Source organism: Amborella trichopoda, chromosome 13 (genome assembly GCF_054954075.1).
Source record: "Amborella trichopoda isolate Santa Cruz 75 chromosome 13, AtrichopodaSantaCruz75HAP2 v2.0, whole genome shotgun sequence".
NCBI classification, from domain to species: Eukaryota; Viridiplantae; Streptophyta; class Magnoliopsida; order Amborellales; family Amborellaceae; genus Amborella; species Amborella trichopoda.
The window spans coordinates 13,168,808-13,191,511 of NC_142348.1; the positions used below are offsets into that span (position 1 = coordinate 13,168,808).

The window sequence follows — 22,704 nt, forward strand, 5'->3', positions numbered from 1 at the left end:
TTATATGAAAAAAATAAAGAACGGTTTAGGTCATAACTAATAGTCATGGTCAATTTCTAGCTGAAATCATACTAAATAACTAAAAGATTCATAAAAAACAATGGTGAGCATAAGTGTTATCAATGACTTCATATTTTTATGGGAAAATACTACTAGCATATGGCCAACTACTAAAATGGCCTCTAGGAAATCCATCTAGTTGTTGTTCATGTCACTATGATAAATCTAGGCCTAAAGTAGGTAATTTATTCAAAAATAAAATAAAAATAAAAAGAAAGGAAGAAAACATAAAAAAAGAGCTTAAAACCTAGGAAGAAATCCCTTTTCTTGGAAACTCCTGAGACAATCATCAAACATCTGCTCGATTGTTTTGAATGTGGGCTGTCCCAAATTCCGGATCTTGGTGGTGTCCATATTGTGGGGCTTGTCATCACCTATTTGCTCACCACATCTGAAATTCAAATTATTTTGGCCCACTAAGTTAAATTGAAAAAACTAATCCATATATGTAGAAATATACTGTGCATGTACCAGTCGACACATACATGAACATTCACAAACATGGGCTAATTGTTTTATAGAATCTGCAAGGACCCTATAATAGGGAATGCCCTATTGAGAGGAAAACTTATTATTGAAACAAATATTTGTACATGTAATGCCAATGTTTTAGAATCCTAATCGGGAGGTCGTATTGATCATCAGTTGAACTCCTATAGATTGCCTATTAAAGGAAAATGGGACAGATTTTTTGGCCCAGCAATAAGTAAAAAAGTCAGATAATAATATTTTCAAATTTGTTTTTTTTTAAATAACATAAAATGAATGAGCGGATGTCTAGGTTCTCCAAGTGACTCATCCAAATCTCTGAAAGAAATATGGGGTCATTTATGAAGCGAGTGTTTCCGAAAAGAACTAAACGATTCTTGATTTGACGTAGTGTACACAACTTTTGACTTGGTCTATACTTTTTGACTTTGGTGTACATCTAATATACATTGATAAGTGGATGGATTCGTAGTGAAAAACATTATAATAATGACATGTTCAAAATAAGCTTAATAAAATTAAAGCACATATTTGGTGCATATACCATTCTCCCGTAGGAGCATATTACAATTGCTTCCTCGGGTAAAAAAGCTACCTACAAGTTTATGAAATTTTTGAATCCACTTAGGAATCACTTGATGATCATTATCATAAAAGAGTTCTTAGACAATTAAATTCAACCATCCAAAAATTGGATTGTCTATGTTCAATCTTAGGAAATATGCTTTTTTTTATCAATATAGAATTTGTTTTCTACATTTTTTAGATTTGGAGTCCTAACAATACTTATGAAATTTGAAATCCTTTTTTCTTTTTGACAAATATCTAGGAATAAAAAGATTTCATTTTAGTTTTGTTTTATTTTTAAAAAATGAAATTTGAAATCCTAAGAATACTTCTGAAATGGATTTTGCCTCGGGATTCAATTATGGGCATGTTCCTGCACGAACATGAAGTGACCATAATGATTAAAAATTGCTATATGCTAATAAAATTGATGATCTAATCTAATTACCCAAGTACGACGTCTGCTTGACCGTCTGGAATCAAAGATGGAGGTCCAGAATTGTTAGTCTGTTAAGTTAGTTTGGTAAAAGAGACCAATGAACTTTATGGGTTTTGATTGTAATGGCTTATCAGGTGGTTTGTGGGTCATACGAGACCCGAATGTGGTTCAAAAATATTATTGTGTTTTAAATGAAAAGCATATCTACATTTTGTTTTCTGGCCCTGCAGATGGTTTTAAATAGTGTTTGACAAATGTCTATGGTCCCAACCGTCCCGAAGAAAGAGCACATTTCTTTGATGAATTGAATGTTTTGACCAATTTTGTTAATGTGCCATGATGTATTGGAGGTAATTTCAATGTGATTCAATGACCTAGTGAATCCTTAGTTAATCCTAGGATATCTCATTATATGCGCATGTTTAATTCTTTTATTCAGAATAATGAACTTGTGAACATTCCTTCGATTGTGGTTGCCTACACTTGGTCAAACCATGCTGTTTCAGACGCTACCATTACTTGCTTGGATAGATTCTTGGTGACCAATTCCTTTCTTAATAAGTTTCCAAATCCTTATGTTAAAGCCTTAGTGAAAATTACCTTCGATCATGTCCCTCTTATGTTGAATGTAGTGGGTATGAAGTTTGGTCCATCACCTTTTAGAATGAAGCGAAATTGGTTATCAGACAAGAGTTTTATTAAGTTGGTAGAAGAGTTTTGGCAAAATACCAAGATAGAAAGTTGGGTGGGTCATCAATTTACTACTAAATTGAAAACGTTGAAGAATGAAATTTGTAAATGGGAAAAAAAATCTCGGGGCAACCAATAGTAATAAAGTACAGTGACAAAAAAAAAATGTAGAGAATAATGAGATCCAATTTATGGGAGGATTAGTGCCACCAGAAAAAATAAGGGAAAGAAACAACTCTCTTGCTTTCTTGCATGACCTTCTAAAATTGGAGGAAGTATATTGGAGGCAAAGATCTAAAGTGAAATGGCTAAAGAAATGAGATAGAAACACTAAATTCTTTTATGCTATTGCTAATACTAAAAAAATGGGTAACTCCATAAGTAAAATTAAATGGGAGATGTGGAACTTACTGAACCAGGTAGTATTAAAATGGGTTTAATTAACCGTTTCAAAGAAGCTTTTACAGGGAAAAAATAATTATTTTAGTCTTGAGAATGTCATTTTGGATAGTTTGCCTTCAGAAAGGGATTTATGGTTGGAAAGGCCTTTCGAAATGGATGAAATAAAAGGTGGTGTCTTCTCCTTGGGGAGGGATAAGGCACCGGGGCCAGACATTTTTCCTTAAGTTTTTTTTCAAATCTTTTACGAGCTTCTAAAGGAGGATCTTTTTTTATTCATGGATGACTTTTATTATAGAGGTAAAATCTCGACAACAGTTAATTCTACTTTTATTGCTTTAATTTCCAAAAAATATGTTATGCGTGTGAATGACATAAGGCCTATTAGCTTACTGGGGAGTGTCTATAGATTGAGAGAAGTATTGCATTTGGTTGTGAAAGGTCCTCAGTGGAGATATCCGAGGCGAGAGAGACCCACGTATATATATATATATATATATATATATATATATATATATATATATATATATATATATATATATATATATATATATATATATAATCGCGAGCGCTTTTCATTGGGACTCGAAGAATTGGTGCTCAATACAACTGATGCGCTCCATTTATTAATCATCAAAACTTGAGTGAGTGAAGCGGGAAGTTGAAGTGGATCGAGATCGAGAGATTGGTTGAGCAGTTACGTATGCAATCTCGAAGTTTTTGTCGATTAGTGATTACACAGCAGACCAGCCATTATGGAAAGTGCTTGGCGATGCGTGGATATCAGAAGGAAAACATTTGCTTTCCTCAAAGACAGACATATTATGGACAATATCTTAATGACACAAGAATGCATACACTTAAGGATGAAAGAGCTAAAACTAGGTATTCTATGTAAAATAGATTTTAAAAAGGCATACGACAAAGTGGATTGGCATGTTCTATATAAAATCTTAGGAAAGATGTGTTTTAGATCATATTGGCGAGTGTGGATTTAGGAATGCTCGAAGTCAATCATTTCTCAGTCCTTTTCAACGGAAAATCTTGTGGTTATCTTAAAGCATCAAAAGGAACTCGGCAAGGAGATCCTTTGTCCCCATACTTATATACTATTGTGGTTAAAAGTTTTAGGACTATAATGAATTCTGTTGTGAGTAGAGGCCTTATTTCTGGATTTAATATTGGTAGACTAACAATCTCTCATTTCCAGTATGCAAATGATACCATTTTCTTTTGTAGCCCAGAGGAACAAGAAGTAAGGAATTTATGGGTGTTATTAAAGTGTATGAAAATAGCAATTCAAAGTGAATTTAGAAAAGACAAATTTGATTGGGATTGGAGTTTCAGAGAACGTGGTTGCAATTTTGATAGAAATTCTTGGATATGGCGTTGGCAAGTTTCCTTCCAAATATTTGGGTATTCATTTATTTGGAGGAAATCAATCGGCAGCTATTTGGGACCCTATTATTGAAAGATTTAGTAAGAAATTGGATCTATGGAAGTCTAAATTATTGTCGTTTGGAGGAAGATCTACTCTTATCAACTCCACTTTGTCCAACTTACCCATCTATTTTATGCCCGTTTTCAAAATGCCATAGCAAGTAGTGAAGAATTTGGAAAACATTATGAGATCGCTTTTATGGGGTAATATAGGAAGGAGAAAAAAATTGAAACTCGTGGATTGGGAAAGGTATACCACTTCCAAGAGACGTGGGGGTCTAAGTGTTAAAAATTCAAGTATTTGGAAAGGAATTGATAAGTACAGATCATTATATCTTAGCCATTATCGCAAAGTAGTTGGAAAGGGAGATTAAACCTTGTTCTGGTATGATAAGTGGCTGGGAGACCTTGCTCTTCGAGATTCTTTCCCTGAGGTCTTCTCCAAAGTCGACAATCCATTGGCCTCAGTGAAAGATATCAGAGGAGCTCATTTTACTAACTCTTTTTGGAATATTGTTTGCAGGTACATGAGGGTCTCAAATTCTTTCTTTCATGAGTTCCAATTGCTTATGAATCTGTTGCACAATTTTTTCTATGTTTCCAATAAAGATGACCGATTGGTGTGGGAACTTACAGCTTCAGGGGATTTTCCAGATAAGTCTATCTATCGACTACTGCATGAGGAGAATCACAGAGTGACTGATCATAGTTTAGCAAGAATATGGAATTTATAGGTGCCGCTGAAGGTTCAGTTATTTTTGTAGGTAGTTCTTCAAAAAAAACTTGTTATTGTGGATAACTTTTGTAAGAGAGGTTTCATAATTGTCAATATTTGTAGACTATGTTTGAGGGACAACGAAAGTGTGGACCATATTCTTTTACATTGTCCTTTTACTCTAAGCATGTGGGATTGGTGTAGAAAGTTATTAAATCTAAATATCTTGATCTCACAAAGCCCAGAGTTATTCATCTCTCAATGGATAAACCATGGTTTGTCGAAAATAGGCAATGTGTTATGTAAAGCTTTATAGGTGAGAACGATTTGGAATATTTGGAGAGAGAGAAAATAAAAAGAACATTTGAAGGGACACAAAGTGAGATTGAAGTTTTGAAGTCCAACACCTTAGCAACAACAACTTAATGGTTTTCAAGAAACAAGGATTGTAAGTTTTTATCAAAATAACAGATTTTTGAGAATCCATCTGAAGTTGCTAAGTTTCATAATGATAGACAGACTCGAAATGTTTTTTGGATGCCTCATAAAAATTGCTTAGAACTCAACTTTGATGGAAGCTCGATTGGAAACCTAGGCCCAACAGGTTAAGGTGGTACCATTAGAGATCATATGGGTAATTACAAATTCACCTACTTGAAACCATGTGGACATACAACAGTGAATGAAGCTGAGGCAATAGCTCTTTTGGAGGGCCAAAAGACAATTGAAAGTGATTCAAGAAATGTCATTGCTTGGGCAAAAGGAGAAATGAAGCCACCTTGGAGATTATGCAGCATTTTTGTTGAAATCTTTTTTATTTTAATTAGTGGTTCTTTTGAGTTATCTCATTGTTTTAGGGAGGCTAATATGGAAGCCAATGCTTTAGCAAAGGGTGGTGTGCACCAATATTCATTGGTGGTTACATCATTTTCTTCTTGAACCTCCTTGAAATCGTTCATGGGTGAATGAAATACATAGTCAATGAGGTGAAACAAAATTGTAGTTTCCATTCATTGCTAATAATAGTAATAATAATTTTTTTTGTATGGGAATCCGTACAGAATTTCCTACTTATATTTTACTTGGATATAAATAGCTCTAGAATGCAGTGTACCGAGACTTGGCCGGGTCTAGTTACTTGGACCCGGCCAAGTTAATTGGCTTCACCCTAGGGCAGAGGCGGATTATCCCCAAGTTATGTGACAACTAGGGGTATTTAAAGGAAGTTAAAAAAAAAAAAAGAAAAAAAAGAAAAAAAAAAAAAATGAGGAGATGAAGAAAGTCGTAAAATTAAAGTTGTTATACAATTTTTCTTACATGATTTAGATATATTTGGCAAAGATTGGGGATTGTTTATTTTTCCATAATCACATATTTATATTTATTATTTTTTTGGACTTTTAAAAATATTCCAAACATATTTTCTCTAGTTTTCCGACCTTGTTTAACTTCTTTAAAGTGATTTAGGTTTGAATTTACTTCTAATATATGTTTTTTTTCAATGTTTTTAAAACTTTTTATATGTTTTTAAGGCATTTTGGCGCTATGCTTGACACAACGGAATAACTCGCCTTGGCCAAGGGGTGAGGTCCCTGGCCTAGGTGAGTTTTAACACATTGCTACAAACCATCTGATGTTGGCAACGCCTTGGCCAAGGGTGAGGTCCCTAGCGTAGGTGAGTTTTAGCACATTGCTACAAACCATCTGATGTTGGCAACGAGTTCTGTGTTGATAACTATGCTTGAGGTTGAATGGATTTCAAGCATAATTATCAAGCCCCCCAACAATTCTTTGCTTAAATTAGACTCTTGAGCCACATGTTTTAATCCATGTAGAATACAAGCTGGTATTATAGTATGTCGTGTTGATCTCTTTTATTATCATAGCTTATCATCATCATCATCCAAGTCTTATCACAATTATTTGGAGTTGGCTGCATGAATAATAGTAAAATCATAACTAATAAAGGTAATAATAAAATCATTGCACTAATATTGATTACCATTAAGCAATACAATGAGAGAGAGAAAGAGGGTCTTTAAGAAAATCTTACTTATTGGCAATGTAAAGAGAAGGATATTTGGGCTTGAGCATTGCTACGATATCTGACCAGTACGTCACAGGGCCCGAGCAAATTAGCCTACCTGAGGCCTTCCCTTTCTCCATTGCTAACTTGTGGATCGTCACCACGTCATCTATGTGACCGAAACCAATTCTAGTGTTGGGTACACGCTTCCATTCACACCTGTTTCAACGGAAAATGCAGTTGTATCAAAATAAGGGCATGTATACTGTGCTCCTGCAGGACCAATATGTGTACGTACTCCTTCAGTCAGAAGACCTACGGGGGAATTCTTTTTCATTTTGAAATTTGAAAACCATATAAGTCTCACTTGATGATTATCTTGAAAACAAAAACTTTTTGAGATTTTTTTTCACACTTAAATAATACCCTTCAAAAACCGGAAGGTCTCAAATCAATATTGACACATTACTTTTATTTCTAGTACATAGAGAGTTCTATTATGAAATATATTGAAAATATTACATCCTTAAAATTTAAAGACTAAAATTACACCTATATTGGATTTTACCTGAGAGAGTAAATAGACCACGGGAGTATAAAATCTTTTCGCTTAAAGGACTCATGTATTGTGAACGGTCCCGTTCTTTATTGGATCAAATGTAGTCTCGTTTGTTTCCTACAACAAATAAAGATACACAAATCCTCTATAAATAAGGAACACTTGTTGAAGAAAGTTTGATATATTTGTTTCAATTTCCAAACAAAACGGTAAAATTTGAAATGTTCTCAAAGGCCACGTTCGCCTACTCCGGCGAGCCAACTTGGAATCACTTAAGTAACTTGGGCTCAACACCCTTGTGAGCCTAAGTATCTTGACTTTGGTGGTTAAGCTTTGGGATATTAAAAAAATTAAAAAATTTATTAAAAAATATGAAATTTATTTGTATATATATATATATATATATATATTGTTTTGCATTTTCTATCATTTTGAAAAAGATTGGAAAGTGCTTTGGCCATGACTACTTTTTCTTTCTTCTTCATTTTTTTGAATTATTTTTAAAGTACTCTTAGATACAAACATATTTTCTAAAAATTATTTTTGTTTGGAAAAGTGTATAAAGATACCATTTGTCTTTATTACAAGGAGGTCCCAACTATTCCTACTTATTAGAAGTCAAATTGGAGGCTTTAGGGTGAGTCTCAAAGTTCGCGAAATTTTTTTAAAACTGTGTCTATTTAATGATACTCTTACAATCACCCATTTAGAAATTTAAGGGACAAGAATGATTGAGATCTTCTTATACAAATGATAAATGGTATCTTTATAGACAATCCCATCTTTTTTAACTACTTTTTTGACCTTATTTAGATGCGTTTATTTTGATTTTACTATAAACATATTTTTTAGGATTTCTTTTTCTAATATTTTTTAACCTGCTTGCCCGGATTGTCTCGAGTTACTCGACTATTCCGGCTCGGTGTGAGTTTCGGCCTCGAGTCGTGGCTTCTTACACAGCTCAAAAGTAGGGGTGGTAATGGACCCAGACTCGACCTGGGACCCACCGCGTATACCCGACACATTTGGACCCGATGGGTCCAGGTCTGGGTCCAAAACTTGAACCCGAATACTATTCATGTCTTGGTCCGGGTCTTGCTAAACCTGACTATACCCATAAACCGTTGGAGATAAAATACTTTACTTTAATCCCTATACGTTTGGGTGCAATAAGGATCGTATACAATAACAACTTGTAGTTAGTTTTAGCTATTAAATGACAAATCATAAAGCTTAAAATCTAATAGCGGGTGATTGCGACCTTGTTGCCAATAATACGAGTATATTATGGTAAAAAAAAAAAAAAAGGGTAAAAAAAAAAAAAAAAAAAAAAAGGGTAAAAAAAAAAAAGGTTAAAAAAAAAAAAAAAAAAAAGCTCATAATATAGGTATATGTATAGGTCCAATTTTTAGACCCGACACGTCGGATCCGGGTCCAAATATTATTCGGATCTAGATTTAGATACAAACTCGACCCATACGGACCCGTTGCCACCCCTACTCCAAAGTACGGACTGGCGATAATATTAGCGAATGTAAAACAAGTGACGTGAAGTATGCTCAGTGCCGACTCATGTAGTCTCCATGCTATGAAGGGGACGGTGGTATCAAACTATCTTGCACCTGTAAGGACATTCTTATTGACTAGTATATAAAACAATTCATCTTCACAATGCGTCTTGGTTTAGTTTCTTTTGTTTCCTTTTCACAAAGGGAAAAGTTCATATAGAACCTCGGCTCTAAACAATCAAATTAGAGCCTATCTCAAAAATTTCACTCGAAGGGGTTGTGGTGATGCCCAAATATCATCAAATTGATCATCTCGACATCAAGATTCATGGACATGAGAAAAAAATGGATTTCAAGTTTTAGAAATACTACATCTCGTAAATGCATTTTTTTATTGTCATTCAAGATTTTCAAGTTTTTATAGATCTACTGGATTTAAACTATTTTTGAAGTTTTAAATTTTATAATTAAAGACGAAAATATATTTTAAGGCTATTACAAAAATTTATAGTATGAAAACCATATTTCTCAATACAAACCGCACCCTTTCACAAATGGTTTTCTATAAGCATACCTGCTTTATTTGTTTATTTATTTGATATGTTAAAGGTTGGAGCGGAGGAGGGTGGGATGTTATGTTGAGGAATCTGCCCTCCTGACCATCGATGCTCCAACTCTATTTTGGTTCACCACGTCTCAAGCAATTATTTGACTTAATTGGACTATGTTTTAGCATCGTTAGAGTCTTTTTCTAATTAATTTAGTAAATAAATAAAAAAGACTTAAATAATAAGAAGAACTGGGCAGCCCTATTGAACGCTGGTCAATTTTAAGTTGATTTGACAATTTTTAAGTCTATTACTTAAAAGGGTACAAAGGTAAGAGCAGTGTTCGATCGAACGACTCTGGCCTAGTACTTGGTCCATGCCCGAGTTGAGTACTTGATCTAAGTCCGAGTCACTCAACCTTGTTGGCATGTTCAAGCTAAAAACTATTATTTTTATTTGAAAATACAAAAATTCCATATATTAATAGGAAATATATATTTAATGTAAAATTAAAGAAACACATATAAATGAGGCAAAAAAGAAGAAGAAGCTAAAACAGATTTTGAAAAAATCAATTTGTAATTAGAAGTATTTTAGAAATAATCTAAAAAGAAAAAAAAATATAAAAATAAGTATTCATAGCCAAATATTTTTCAATATTTTCCAACATGATAGAAAACATAAAAAAACAAATTACAAATATATTTATTATTTTTTGGAATCATATATATATATATATATATATATATATATATATATATATATATATATATATATATATATATATATATATATATATATATGGAAAAGTCTTTCCAATGCCTATAGGCGAAAATGAATGATGATTTCGCCTACCCTCATCACCGTCTAAATTTCATCGTCTGGTCACGATTGTCCTGTAATGTTTTATTTTTCATTTTTTTTACAAATCAGAATGACCTGAAATTTGGAGGGTATGTACATCTTACTGAGGCGCATCTAATAAAAATATAAAAAAAATTATCTGAAAAAAATAAATTGATCAAAATACCCCCAAAACTTTTGGGAGGTATTTTGGTCAATTGTTTTATGTAAAATATTTATTTTTATAATTTTCAAATTTCATATCATTCCGATTTGTTGAAAAAAATAAAAAATAAAAAATAAAACACTACTGGACAATCGTGACCACACGATGAAATTTAGACGGTGATGAGGGTAGGCGAAATCACTATTCATTTTCGCCTATAATAGTGTTTCCTTTTATATATACATATATATATATATATATATATATATATTATTTATATTTAGTTTTTATGATCCTCTAGTCGGTCCCCTAAACCACTAAACCAGAGATACACAGGCATTTTGGATGGCGAGCCCGAGTTACTTGCGCAAATCCGAGTTGACTGAACTTCGGGTAAAAGCAACAAACCGCATGGGTTAACAAGCATGCCCAGCCTACAGATTTAAGTCAAATTGACGTTAAGCCTTTCATGAAGTAGAAGTTCCACGGTTGTGATAATTGGATACCTCGTAATGCTTTAAAAAAAAAAAAAAAAAAAAACACTCAATGCATTATTATTATTATGCTTCTTCAAAACCAATTCTTACCTGTGAGAATCCCCAGCACCATAAGAAGTGTACTAGTGGGCTGTGATCCGAGCAAGGGACCCACCACAAATGATGGGTTCACAACCACTGGGTCAATCCTCCATTCTTTTGCTGCCTTCCATGCCTCTTGCTCAGCTAGGGTTTTGGCATAAGCATACCATAGCTACGTCACCAGGAAACACAAAAGAAACAAGTCCTTAAAGTAAATAATAATAAAAATCTCCACTTGTTATGGCCTCCTTAGTTATTAAATCTCTATGTATTGCCCTTTACTTAGATGCTACTCCCTTAAATTTTTTTTTTTTTTTTTAAATCTAAAAAAATTATGAGGAAGCTTTTCTCATATGAGAGCCAGGTTTTGATCTACTCCCTTAATAATTTCTGAAATCACCATGGGTCCATACCCTTCATATCAAACATATCATTTGTACTTGTAGTGAAAAGCTGGAATTGTGTGTTACACAAATTAAGTGCCTTTTAGGAGTGTGATTCTATTAGAGAAACATTCACCAATATGATGAGGCTTACCAAATGACAAATTTTGAAGGAAAAGTATATCAATAGATCATTTATTTTGGTCCCAATTGCTCTTGCCCGTTGGCTTTGTAACACATTCAAGCCATCCAATCTGACATCTAATGGCGAAGAGTAAGTATGACCTCCTTGTAACAAAAATAATTTGTCTCATAGTATTCAATACCAATTTTAAATCCATGCTACTAGGCCTAAATATACAATACCAATTTTAAATTGCCCACTGTCCTTTATAATCATTCAAATGTCTGCGTATGGTGCTCTTGCTGGACCTAAATGTACAATTGGTCCCAACTGGAGCACCTAACGTTCAGCTCTTAAAACCTTAAATCTAATTTCCATGAAATGGATAGTCTAAAGTAAATTTCGCGCAATATTTTATTGAAAAAAGGTTAAAAATAAAGTCCAGTCCTTATAGAAAAAAAAGTAAAGTATCATTTTAAAAATCACAAAAAATTACAGTTCTAGCATCGGAGAAATTTCAAATTGATCATCTCAACCTTGAACACTACGGTTGTCGAAAAAAACAAAGTTTTCAAGCCCTACAAATAGTTATATTGTCACACATATTTTTGACCGTCCATTTTCATATGGTCAAAGATCTGCAAGATCGGTACTATTTCTTGAGCTACAAATTTCATAATTAGTGGTGGACATTGATTTTAGAACTATCATATGAAGTCGAATGATGCCCCATGTTTGGTATGCAAGACTAAACAGACAATGCGGTCTTTTAGAACCATCAAAACATTCTATAGTTTTTAATGAAAGCACCAATCATGGTTAGTGTCTTTAACAAACTTTTTAATTATTTGTGCACCGATAGTGGGCTTCGCAATCACACCAATGGCCAGGCACTAAAGGGGACATATGTATTGCATGGGTCCAAAACAAATTTTCAGATAGGAAGAAATTACCTAGTGACAAGAGATCACTAGTGTTTACTATTTTAGATAGATATTAACAAAAAAAAAAAAAGAATTATATATAAAAAAAAAAGGATGAAAAGTAGATGCTCCCTTGAGTTAGTTACTTACATTGTGGTTTTTGCAATATTGGGGGTCCCTCCAATGTGATTCGTTTAGAGGTGAAATTTGGTGCACATCATCGCGGTACCGTACAGAAGAGCATGAAGAGGTGAGGACAACACGCCTAAGAGAGGTTGCTTTTGAGCAAGATTTTAGTACATTGATGGTGCCTTTTATGCTTGGATTTATCATGCTCTCCTGCATTCTCAATCACCTTAAACCTTACTCTCTTCCTTTGGAAATATATTATATACTTATTTCTCAAAAAAAAATGAAATATGAAATACAAATTGACTGCCACGAAACTATATGTCTATTGCAATACTGCCACCGACATAATAAATCCGTGGCTGTACAAAATCCCCATTGTTCATTTTCACCTAAGTCGTTGCGTAGGGCTTTCCTTTAAGAAATATCGGCTTCAATTGGTAAACACAAAGTACCAAATCCCCATTGTTCATCTCTGATTATTCATTTATTAAATCAAAGACCGCTTAACTGTACAATCTTTACGAGGAATCCATTTATAATCTTTTTTTATGCAATGATTTTAAGCAACATGAGTAACGAATAAAATTTCATTTTTCAATGGTGTTGTTTCCTCAAAAAAATTACAATAAAAGCTAAAAAACACCTCATGAGGTCTTTCCATTCCTAATGGAAAAACTGGTTAATTGCATTATTAATACCCGCTTAATTGCAAGAGGAAATGCTAGCAAAACCTGGCCCGTTGATCACCATATCGTCCGTCATTGAATTAGGTCATGAAAACACAATAAGCTCTTCCTTTCGTCATCAAATTAGGTCATGACAACAAAAGGAGCTCTTCCCAAACCAGCTGTCTCTCCGCCAAGCCGACTAGAACTCGCTGAGTACCTTGAGACTTGGCCGAGTGCTCAAAAACATTTTATCTTTAAGAATTGTTTACATGAATTGGTTTAGACTTATTCAATATGACTGAACCAACTGGTTGTGAATGAAACCGATTTCGTTGAAATCCGACCCCTATGTTTCTATTTTGTCTCTCTTTTTTTTTGAAATTTAGTTGCAGCTTATTTTGTCTCAGACAGGGCTACAACCGTTAGACCTTATTGACTTTTTAGATGCAAGGGCATTTTGATAATTACCACTTAAATCCTATCCTCTTCCATCCCAAAGTTCCTACATATAGGACCTTTCCTTATATCAGCATCCCTAAGGAATTTCTTTTTATGGACATTCCCCTTGTATTACATAATATGTGATTTAGTAAGATCGATCTCTTTATTAACATCCTTAACAATCCAATTCATGGCTCATAGGGCTAGTCCACTTGTTTGGGTCTAGTGGGTTAGGATGGTCACCAAACCACAAGTACAAAATAGCCTGAATTTTGATTAAAATTCGTCTATTTTCTTTCAAAATATGAATTTGGTGTATTTACCTTTGGTGCAAGAGAATTATTTAGGGCTGTTAAATATAGAATTGGGTGGTTGGAAATGTGCTAATGACCGTGCTTGAAACTCAAGAAAATTTTTCTAAGGGTAAAAAATTGACACTCCTAGTGATTGGAATGGCCAGAGACGATAGTGAATCAATAAAATATTTATAAGTCTTATTAATAATACTCCTTTACCAAAGCTAAATATGAATATGAACTCCCCTAGATATTGTTATGATCCAATTTATATCTATCCATGAAAAAAATATTGATGTTTAGAAGGAAGAGATGAGGTGGACTTGCCTCAATATTTTTGTCATAGGGACTAGAACCGGAGACGCAGTGTGGAAAACCCCATCCACTCCATCTATGCCTTTATCGAAGCTTCCTTCCTCTAACAACTCCACCCTCACCAACTTTAGCCTCTCTTCAGCCCCATCCATTTCCCAAAGAAACCCCACCTAATCCATGTTATCTGTTTTCAAATACTCATTTTTCCAACCCCTCTCTCCCTGTTTGTATGTGTCGATCAAATCCTTAATTATCCACAATTACAAATAAAAAAAATTATAAATGTCTAAAAGGCGTGAATTTACACACCATATTCATTAACTTATTGGAATGTGGAAGGGAAGTTGCAGCCAATATCGATTTAATTATCAAAAATTTCAAACTTGCTTTTTTTGTTTATTTATTTATGCTTAAGGTACCCTCCTTATTGACCTAATAGGCCCATCAAAGCTTTACGGACCTATTAGATCTGTGAAGCTCCTTTATTTTGCTCAAAGAGTATTATTTTGGAAATTGGGACTTTTACGGACCAGTTAGGTCCATAAAGGACCTTTTGTAATCCTACTGCTGGACAACCTTTAAAAAAAAAGGAAAGAAAAAAGAAATGCCCCAAACACCCAATTTATTGGACAACCTTTAAAAAAAAGTAAAGAAAAAAGAAATGCCCCAATCACCCAATTTACAGTTGGGAAGTGACAAAACATTGTTTTCAAGTTAGGCGTAAAGTTGTTAGAAGCATAAAAGGTTCATCAGGGAGCCCCGTTTGTAAAGGTGCACCCAAATGTTGTTCTCTCGGCATAATAAAGGAGTTTCACAGACCAAATAGGTACGTAAAAAGCAAAAAGTAAGTAATGCATGTAATAAACAAAAAATTAGGAAGCATAAAATTTTTGAACATTAAAGAGATATTAGAGATAATTTTAAAAAAAATATTATAAAGGATCCTTGAACCGTTGGTATGCCAAAGAAAATAATTTAGGTGAATGAAAAAGAAATGCAGAAATATTAGTAAGAAAAAACATCTGACTTTTGTAACGACATCTTGGGATAGCTAAAATGTTGGAACTTGATAAAAAGCATGAGCCCCCAACAAAACAGAAAAAGGGAACTATTTAAAGTTCTCAAAAGTATCCTAATGGATAAAAAATAAAAATAAATAAATAAATAAATAAATAAATATATATATATATATATATATATATATATATATATATATATATATATATATATATATATATATAATAAGATCATTTACTTTTGGTACAAGATGATCACAATTAATCTTGACCATTAGATATAAAATTGAGTAACTGTAATTATTTCATTGACAAAACTCAATATTCAAAATAAATTTTCTCGAACCTTTTAACACACCTAAGCTATCAGATTTCACATCAGATTGTTATAAGTAATTGTGACTTTACCAAAAGTAAATAGTCTCATTATGTACAATCCCAAGAAATAAAGAGTACCAACCTGTCTTTCTTAAATTGCAGTTTTGAAAGCTACCAGTCCAACCTTAAGTTATTTAAGGAAAGTCTCCCATCCATGTCCAGGCCCACATCATGTGGATGGTGGAAGGGTGCACAGGCACCGTTTGAAATGGTTTAGAGTTTCCCACATCTAACGGCCTCAAAATTTTATTTTGTATTTTTTATTTTTTAAAATAACATTTATTAAAATTTAGTATATACACATATTTTCATAGGATACACTAATAAAAAATACAGATTATTTCAAGAAAATAATGGACCAAAAAATACAGATTATTTCAAGAAAATAATGGACCAAAAAATACCCCTAAAACAGTTTAGAGGTATTATTATTTTTATTTAGTGTACCATATAAAAATATATCTACAACCCAAATTTTAAATAAAGCTCATTTAAACGTCAATTGAAAGGATATTGTAGGTTAGACTCGGAATAGAGGTGGCTACGACTTCTATAGTTAGAGCCTTCCCATGTGCCTCAGGGGATATTAGTATATTAATAGTTTCATCGTCTTACAAATTACACTTCTTGCAACCATATCAATAAGGGATTGTCTACAAAGAGACCGTTTGTCTTTTGTATATGGAGGTCACAATCATTATTGGCCCTTAAATTTAAAAACGGGTGAATGTAAGAATGTTATTGAATAGACACTAAGTTCCAAAAAGAAATTCTCCGACTTCATGATTTACCCCAAGCCATCCAATTTGGCATCTAATGAATGAGAATGATTGTGACCTCTATGTACAAAAGATAAATGGTCTCTTTGGTAGACAATTCCTATCAATAGTGTATCCCTCTTTTTACACATTCCATTGCATTTGTTCTTAATTATAGCCCTTGTTAGGGCCATTGTACTAACGCCGTAATGGTGACACTAGAGGAGTATGACTTGCGAACCTAAGGGAACTTAAATACATCTCCTAGCGAGGAGATTTGAGAGGCCATCATCCATTGATGTACTGGGAGTATATATGGTTGAAAACTCTGATTGCAGCGCACAATAAGGAAGTTGGCTCTATCTAAAAACCTTGTTAGATAGAGCCCTCATTCAATATGCTTGAGAGAGCAATGAAATATTCTTGAACAGAGAAGTCCGCTATTGTGCCATCATGCTCTCTTTTCAAGCACGTGTAGACAAAATATTTGTTTGAGAGTAAATCTTTGAGTTATTTACAAATACTAGTAGACAAAATATTTGTTTGAGAGTAAATCTTTGAGTTATTTACAAATACTAATACGATTGGCCAGATTTTTGATGCGATTAAGCAAAGAGTAGTTTACAATGAATCAAGCACCAAGCAAACAATAGTTTACATGGGTCGGTTTTTCTTATTGGTTGTTGTGATCTTCTGTTTTAGTTGGTCGATTAGTTTTCTTTTTTCTGAAGGTGAATGAGAATAGAGGACATGATCTTTAGCAATGATTTTGGTGGCACTGCTACTACGACCCCAACCCTATTATTACTTTTCTTTTGTGGATATTACTGGAAGTTATAACTTTTGTGTTTTGATTTTCAGTAATTGCATGAATATTTTTGGGCGTTTCTTTTTTTTTGGGTAAATGTTTTTGGTCATTTCCTGTAGAGAATCAGTTAGCATTTTTTCCCCCTTCATTTTTTTTTTTTTTTTTCTTTTTTGGTAAATTTCCTAACTTTTCATGATTTAATCAGAATGTTGTAAAATATAAGGTCTATTTATTGATCTTTGTAGCGTAATTCGAAATGGGTTTTCTTCTTCGTGGGCTCCCTTGTGTGATCTGTTGTGTTGCAACATCAAAACTCAAATTTCACCATAGATTGATATTTTCTTCCTTATAAATTCTTTGGTATTAAAAGCTCAACTTTGGAAAGGATGGAAAGGTCTTTGTATGCTTTTCTCATCTTGTTCATGGACTCTTAGCGAAATTCTGATCCTCTCGTTTTTATCACGTTTACCTTGATTACCATCACAAAAAATACCACGAAAAAAAAGAAGAAGAGAAAGAATCTCACGTTTCCATTAGTACCAATAGAAGTGCAACAGGGGTGGTTCACTCTATGAGAGAATGAACGCATAATGTCCTTGTATCTTTGTTGATAAATACATCATTCTATGAGTCTATTATGTAGATAAAAACTTAGCTACTCTTGGGAAAACTGTGGTATTAAGAAGAGTGAGAATCTTATTCTCTTAACCCGTCCCAAGCCTGGGTAAAGGAGGTGGGCCGTGGTAGGTAGGAAATTAATGTAATAATTTGCCAAAACTTTCTATGAAATATAAATTTATATTTTCTTCTTATGCTAAGACCGTCCCCATAAGCGATCCGTTGTATCCGAACCCGGGTACTGTGAAAAATGAGCAGGGGTTAGCTAGGACGTTCCATAGAAGTTGTGCGCCGCAATGCGATGCAATGGTTCTCGTGAAATTTTGGACAAGCACGAGTAAAAAAACTAGCTCAAGAGAATAGGACTCACCAAGCCATATGGAATGTAGGAACACCTACAGGTAAGAGTATCGAGTTAGTAGATCCGATTAAACAAATGAGAGTAAATATAGCTTGTTTACAAGAAACTAAGTAGAAAAGGTAAAAAAACTAAAGAGATAGATGTGTATAAATTTTGATATAAAAAAAGGACGACAAAAGAAAGGTCGTAGGCATAATGGTAGACAAAGATTTAAAAGTTAAATAAATATTATAAAAGAGTAAGTGATAGGGTCCTATTTAATTAAACTTGTATTAGGGGAAACGATAATTAATGTGATTAGTGTTTATGCACCGATGTAGGACAGAAAAAAGTTTTTATACGGTTGCATTTTTGTTTGAATAACTAAAGATGCAGCCATATCAACCATCCAACATTTTGAACTGTTCACATTTCGCCTAGAGCATAAGACATCAACAATGTCAATTGGAAGTACGGTTTCAACCAATGGTTTAAAAAACGGATCGGTGACCCGGATCGGGCTTCCAAAAAACCGATTTGGATCGACGAATCGGCCATCCGGATCGGGAATCGGGTGAATCAGTCAGAATAAAGCTTAAAAAAAATTTGAAAAAATTATTAAAATTCATTATAAATATTGTTTTTTAGAAATTCAATAAAAAATGAGGGTACTCCATTAAGAATTTTCATGTTTTGGAATGAATATGCGAATATTGATATGTTCTTTCCCTGCATGAACCGCCATTCAGCATTTAATTTACAGTATTTCGTGCTCATCCCTACACTGTTGCTGTTGGGACTCGATATGTGAATAATATGGCTGGGATAGGGTGGCCTCAGAATCATCATCTCTCTCATTTTCCCTTTGAATAATATGGATTAAAAAAAAAAAAAAAACAAATTTTCAAAAAAATTGATCATGGATTAAAAAAAAATCACAAATTTTCAAAAAATTCTATCATGGATTACAAAAAAAAATTCGATCATGGATTAAAAAAAAAAAATCACAAATTTTCAAAAAATTCGATCATGGATTACATAAAATTCGATCATGGATTACATAAAATTCGATCATGGATTACAAAAAAAAACAAACAAGAAAAAACAAAAAATTCAATCGCTGATTACAAAAAAAGAAAAAAACAGTTCGATCATGGATTACAAAAAATTCAATCATGGATTACAAAAAACTCTATCATGGGTTACAAAAAAAGCAAAAAACAAAAAATTCAATCATGGATTACAAAAAAAAAAACAAACATTTCGATCATGGATTACAAAAAAAAAACAAACATTTCGATCATGTATTACAAAACATTCGATCATGGATTACAAAAAATTCTATCATGGGTTACAAAAAAAAAAAAAAAAACAAAAAAATCGATCATGGATTACAAGAAAAGAAAACAAACATTTCGATCATGGATTACAAAAAATTCTATTATGGGTTACAAAAAACCAAAAAATTCGATCATGGATTACAAAAAAACAAAAACAATTCGATCATGGATTACAAAAAAATCGATCAAGTATTACAAAAAAATCTATCATCGATTACAACAAAAAAAAAAAAAAAAAAAAATTCCGTATGGGACTCGCTTATTCACTGTTCGGACTCGCCGATTCCGTACAGTGAATCGGCGATTCACTGTACACAATCGTCTGGTTCTCTCTAGAACCGGACGATTTCCGATTTTTTAGGCGATCCGGTCCCTTTTTCACGATTTCCGAGTCGAACTGTTTGTAATACATGATCGAAATGTTTGTTTTTTATTTGTAATCCATGATCGAAATGTTTGTTTTTTTTTTTGTAATCCATGATTGAATTTTTTGTTTTTTGCTTTTTTTGTAACCCATGATAGAGTTTTTTGTAATCCATGATTGAATTTTTTGTAATCCATGATCGAACTGTTTTTTTCTTTTTTTGTAATCCGCTCTTGAATTTTTTGTTTTTTTTTGTTTGTTTTTTTTTGTAATCCATGATCGAATTTTATATAATCCATGATTGAATTTTATGTAATCCATGATCGAATTTTATGTAATCCATGATCGAATTTTATGTAATCCATGATTGAATTTTTTGAAAATTTGTGATTTTTTTTTTTAATCCATGATCGAATTTTTTTTTGTAATCCATGATAGAATTTTTTGAAAATTTGTGATTTTTTTTTTAATCCATGATCGATTTTTTTGAAAATTTGTTATTTTTTTTTTAATCCATATTATTCAAAGAGAAAATGAGAGATGTGATGATTCTGAGGCCACCCTATCCCAGCCATATTATTCACATATCGAGTTCCAACAGCAACAGTGTAGGGATGAGCACGAAATACTGTAAATTAAATGCTGAATGGCGGTTCATGCAGGGAAAGAACATATCAATATGCGCATATTCATTCAAAAACATGAAAATTCTTAACGGAGTACCCTCATTTTTTATTGACTTCCTAAAAAACAATATTTATAATGAATTTTAATAATTTTTTCGAATTTTTTTTAAGTTTTATTCTGACCGATTCACTCGATCCCCGATCCGAATCGCCGATTCACCGAACAGGATCTGTTTTTTGAAAGCCCGTTCAGGGTCACCGATCCGTTTTTTAAACCATTGGTTTCAACAAAATTCTGCCATCTTCTATATTTATCTCTCTCCTCTCTCTCTCTCTCTCTCCACCCCTCGCCACTCTCTCTCTCTCTCTCTCCCCCCTCGCCATCCTCTTATCTCTGTCTGCTATCTTGTGCAGCACTCTCTCTCTACTTTCTCTCCCCCCTTCTCCACCTCAAAGAAACATCAGTCATTACCAAAAGAGAACTACTCAATTCTACATTCCTCATATTCAAACGTTTGCAAACAACAGTTTGTGATAAGTTCTTATGGGCCAAACTAGCACTTCGCAATATTTCTGATTCTTACAGCTTGCATTCCATACTCAGAGGTGTTTGTCTCAGATTATAGGCTACAATGGTTGCAGCCTGTATTCTTGTATGAGAAGTGGTGGCTAGGGCTTGCAGATGTGCTATACTTCTCCCTCTGTATTCAAAATCGGGCACTTCTTTCCCTGCTCCATCCAATTCGGAAGAGAGCCAAGATTTCACCTCTACAAGTATGCAACTTTAAAAGCATCAAACCCTCCTTTTGCTTCATTGACAACTGGATCTGAATTTGACGAACCAAAACCCTATATTGACGAACCAAATCACTCATTTCTTTCTCACTCTAGAATTGACGAACCAAAACCCTATATTGAATAATACAGGGTTGAAGAGCTCAAAATTTCTCTAAATTCAACTATAGATATATGGAACTCGAGATGAACCAAACCCTCCCTTTTGTTTACTGCATCTGAATTTGAGATCAAATGACTTATCTTTCTCTCTCTCTCTCTCTCTCTCTCTCTCTAGAATTAAGGAACCGAACCCAAGATTAAATCAAGCAAGCATTTGAACAGCTACAATTTGCCCTGCTTTTAATTGCAAATAACCTGCAATACAAGATGAAAGAAACATTCAATTCACTTCACTGAGGCATGGATTTAGATCTGAGATGAGATCAATCATCCCTTTCTCTCTCTAGAAATTCAGGAATGAAACCCTATATGAGATTTTGCCCTATTTCCATTCATAAAACATATAATATTGACTGAGACAGAAATAGCAGCAGAAAAAACCCTTAAAAAAAATTCCAGCGAAAACCATTAGGACATGGTTTCATAACCAGCCCAATACAACACTGTTTTGAAGAAGAATGGCAGCCCAAGCACATCTGTAATCTGAATTTCAGATCTTCTCGACCTCTTCTCTCTCTACTCACATAAGTTCATTGTCTCTCTCTGATCATATCTTCCGTGCCTCCAGCCAGTTACCTCACCTTAAGAAAAGGTATTTTCTCTCGCTACAGAACCACTGTTCTCCCCTCTCTCTCTCTCTCTCTCTCTCTATATATAGTTACCTCTTCCTCCTGTCCCATCACACTATTTTGGATATAGGGAAAGAAATCAAGGTACCAGTAATTGCCGGTCTTCCCCTTCGTCTTAGTGCACAATATGCACCGTTGAAATGCTTGAACGGTGACGATTGCTTCAACCTTAACCCTATAACTCCGTACGCAAACCACACTTTAAATTTAATATATAATTTTGGGAGGATATAGATGGACTAGTCCAAGACATGTTAAATAGAGAGATGATTTTTTTTTTGAGGGGAATTAAATTGACATGTAAGGAATAACAACATAAGATATGCATGAGTAAATTGAGGCATATGAGTTTGGTCATAGAAATGAGATGGGCGAGGCTATATCTTGAGTTTGTTACGGCTTATGACCTATCAATAGCAAATATTTATTTTTAAAAACGAGATGAACATTTAATAACATATAAATGTGAATAATGTAAAAACTAGATGGATTTCTTCCTAGTTAGGAAAGTAGAGCTTGAGTATACAACATAGGCTCGTGGTTATGTACGTTTGCATAAAG

General features: G+C 33.5%; 1 long non-coding RNA gene and 1 pseudogene across 1 annotated transcript; both read right to left on the reverse strand.

Moving 5' to 3' along the window:
• Positions 1–300: 300 nt before the first annotated feature.
• LOC110007340 (tetraketide alpha-pyrone reductase 2 pseudogene) lies at positions 301–6,908 on the reverse strand (annotated as a pseudogene).
• Positions 6,909–21,025: 14,117 nt separating this feature from the next.
• LOC148779040 (uncharacterized) lies at positions 21,026–22,337 on the reverse strand. Its single transcript, XR_016046988.1, has 2 exons — positions 21,896–22,337; positions 21,026–21,709 (listed from the first exon to the last, which is right to left on the reverse strand). It is a non-coding gene; the product is annotated as an uncharacterized LOC148779040 (long non-coding RNA).
• Between the last annotated feature and the right edge of the window lie 367 nt (positions 22,338–22,704).